The sequence below is a fragment of the Eutrigla gurnardus genome, assembly GCF_963514095.1.
Source record: "Eutrigla gurnardus genome assembly, chromosome: 20".
In the NCBI taxonomy this organism is placed as follows: domain Eukaryota; kingdom Metazoa; phylum Chordata; class Actinopteri; order Perciformes; family Triglidae; genus Eutrigla; species Eutrigla gurnardus.
The window spans coordinates 282,208-286,227 of NC_139931.1; positions in this window are offsets into that span (position 1 = coordinate 282,208).

A 4,020-nucleotide genomic window follows, 5' to 3' on the forward strand; every position below is an offset into this window, starting at 1 on the left:
CCACACAAATCCCCCTCCCATATGTCTCAGAGTTGGTATTATTACTTCATCTTCTCCAGAGTCATATTTGAAGGCATTCATCTTAAGCCCCTCCAGTTTAAAAACGATATTGGCGATAAGCTTTTTGGAAATCCAAACCTCTATGATTACGATGCAAATCATGTAATGTGTGTATTTAAAGGGCAGTCAGCGAAAAATGAGTAAATAAAATCATGTTTCAACCTGCATCTTGCGTGATATTTCTTAAATATAAATGCCCCTCCCACTTCAGAACCCAATCCTCCGGCTCTTAACATGAAGCTTCACACCATCCTTGACCCCCGTTGGCCCCGGCTCATTCTTCTTCTCCCTCTTTTAGCTTCCACCTCTTGCTTAACTCTTTTTTTCCTTCGTCTCTGCTCTTAGAAGAAAGTGGAATCAGATTAAAGTAGGACAAAGAAACGGCGAGGCTGAGAAAGTGCTGAGAGTGGGGATTTGCATTAAGTGAAAAAGAAGAAGGGAACGGAGAGCAGATCATCATTTAGCAGATATACCTGGAAGACCAGGACATTATCTCCAGCAGGCAGGACAAGACGGATCAGCTGTGTGTCGGACTTCAAAGGGGCGTGGCCACGAAGCCAGACAGTCAGACAGACAGTTAGACAGACAGACAGACAGTCAGACAGACAGCAGCATCTCACTCATTGAGATGCTGCAGATTTGCTCCTAATCTGTCCAGATTAAATACGCGTGGAACTAATGATGGAACATGGCTTCCCATCATTTCATGACATACTGGGAGACTGAAATACCTCTGATTGTCATCATTAACATTCATGCTCCCCGGAGGATGAATCCTCCTGACTTTGATGATCCGCTGATGTTTCCTTCAGCCCCACCAGGAGGCTGACGTCGGGTTCTGAGTGAAATTTCTAATTATATATTAAACATATTTATTGCTACCAGGGCATCAATCCTCTCACAAATTCACAATTATGGCCATAATCCAGCCGAACTAATGACATCAGCCTCAGCTGGACTTCATAGGCCAACGCTAGCATGTCAACGTGGCAAACGAAGACGGGGAACATGGAAAACATTGGGATCTCTCTAAGAGAAATGACACGCTCACAATCAATGTATATCAACTTAATCTGAGCATCATAATAAAGGTAACACAGATTTATGCAAAGGTGTCAGCATCAGCGTATGTTATTGGGACATGGTATAAATTAAAGTGTGACGCTGATAAAGTAAAGCAGAGCAAATTAGAGAGGTTTTTAGGTGGAATCTTCAAATTGGACATCTCGGTACCATCTGTTCTATTAAAAAATGTTCTCACGTAACTGTAAAACCTTGTTAAATTTAATTTACATATCGTTAGACACATTAGAGAAGAACAAAGAAGGGCCCATTCATTGACGTGGACAGCTCAGGCCTATATTGAAGGCCGATGCCTTTAAGATGAGTGCAATGACATGATTCATCCAGCAGATGGAGACATGATAGGCTGTCCAATGCTGGAGGTGTGCGGTGTGCAAATGCATGTCCGTGCCGTAAAAAATACAGAATCCAGGAAGGCAGGCGAACCCTGCCTTCGCCCAATGATAGCTGGGATCAGCCCCCCGTGACCCTGAATACAGGATAAAGCGGTAGACATGGATGGACGGTATTTTTGATGTTGCATAATAATTTTTCTCTGATCATCGGCATTAAATCTTTCACCTGGGACGCCGAGAATCTCACACTGGAAACCACTGAAATGGGGAAAATAGGCAAGGCTGAGCAGTGCAAATCTTATAAATTTAGATGTGAAAGGATGATCTGATAACATCTATAAAATCCCCGTGTAATCATCCGCAGAGGAGGCAGCAGTGACATTGACGGCCTGAAAAGTATTTTGTGGAAGCTCAATTTACTGCACACCAAATAACGCTGGAAGTAATGGAGGAAAATGCACAGCGATGGCTGAGAATCTCACCCGTCTCACCTCCTTGCAGTGAGACAGCAGCCTGCGGCAGGCTGGATCTTTTATCCTGTGTTTGTTAAAGCTGATGTGTTGTCATCATATTTATATTAAAAGTCACGATGTAAAGGAAAGGTTGTCTGGAATATGAATTTATTTGATTTGATCTAAACTCCTGCAGCTCCTCCAGGTGTTTTTTTCTAGTTTCAAGTGTGATCAAAAGTATTTGTCGTATTGTTGGGAGGAGCTCACACTCGTTTTTGAGACGGCAGGGTTTTGTGTCAGCCAGTGAAATGGTTTAAAATGAATAAAAACACATATCAGAGACTTTCAGTAAGTGTGAGATCTTATATTGATGAGCAGCTTCTCCACTGACAATAAAGAGTATTATTTTGATGATTTTTGCATCCAGACAAGCGTCATAGAACCAGTTTCTGACAGTTATTTAACGGCCTAGGTGAGAGTTGTTGCCTCCTGTCATAAACGTGATGCCGGGTCAGAGGTCAAATCATCGAGCCAGGAGGAAGGATGTAATCTGAACCTCGGAGTCGGGTGTAGACCTAAAGAAAGTTCATGTTGCCTGGTTGCTGAAGTGCTGAGCGAGGCATTAACAGATTGCTGCCTGAAAAACAAACCTTATCAAAAATAGAGGTGTTGCCCCCCGGCCCCCCCCACCAGTGTGCCAGACATGGTGTCCAGCCTGGAACACAAGCAGCGTGCCAAGGCCGGGCCGGGCCGGGCCTTGGTGTCTTAGAGCCACTGTTAAGGAGGCTTACAGTCGGGCTTGTTGTTGGTGAGATGACAGATGTCAAGACGGCGTCCCGTTAATAAACGCTTCTGCTGACTCGGCACAACGGGGAACCTGGCAACCTTTTTCTTCGTCAACATTCAGACAGTGGCCCTAACGAGGCCACGGACCTGTGAAATGATTGAAATAGATGTTTAAGAAGCTGCCAAAAGTAGAATTATTGCGGCGCAGCTGTGTGTCTGGCAGAAACCTCACGCCTAATCTGCCATCTCATTAGACACCCTTGAGCTTCTAAAGTAACCCAGATCTGGGATCCTGGAACTTTGATGTACTTATCCTATCAAAAGCATTTTTGTCTCGAGGCCCCCCCCCCCCTTAGACTTTTTTAAGCCCAATTATTCGTCGTGATCTCTGAAAATCGTACTTATATTTATCTCAGCCTCACTGTTTCAGTAAAGCGTGGCTCATTTGAATCGTGCTCTGTTCCCGGCTGAACATCCAATATTCTCTCTTTAGCCAGAGGCAGACCTTACAGAAATCAGAAAAAAGAGGCGCAGAAAGCAAGTTTGCTGGATGTTGTAGTTTCCCCCGGTGCAGGTATTTGTGAACATGTGTTTATGTTACTAAACCTATTTGTTTAAAAGGCGATATTTCATACAATTTTGTATATTTATGAATTGGATTTGCAGAAATGCATTGGGTTGATCTCCTATGTGCCCTATACTGCTGTGTATATATATATATATATATATATATATATATATATATAGTGATGAACAAGCCCCCAGTTATGTATGTAAATTCTTATTATTGTCTCCTGAGGTTTCAGATCACGAGATGCGACTCTTTAAACAGTTTACTGAGTCTCAGCTCTGGAAGCTGTGACTATCCAAACACTGTGCTGTTTCTGCTGCTGCATGATATGAAATAATGAGGATGTACAAATTATTTTACATAATTGTTGTTTAATTGCAGCAGCCAAGGGCGATCAGGCTGCAGCAGCCCCTGCTGGTAAGTGCTTTCATGACATCTAATCTGAGCCCACAAGCTGTGCTGCTCCAGAAATCCAATTTATTTCCCGGGTCACGCTTACAGTAATCAGCCATTTATACACTTAAGCTACAGCAACCAATGAAAACTTCATATTTTAATAAAAGCGTGATCGAGATTGATTGATTGCTCTTTTTTCTCTCTCTTTTTCAGACAAGAAGGGTAAGAAAAACACACTGCAAGCCGGTGTCTGTCTGTCTGTGTGTTCATAGATGTGCCGGTGTGTCGATGATCATCATCATCTACAAAATAATGTGTTTCCCCTCATTCAGAGAAG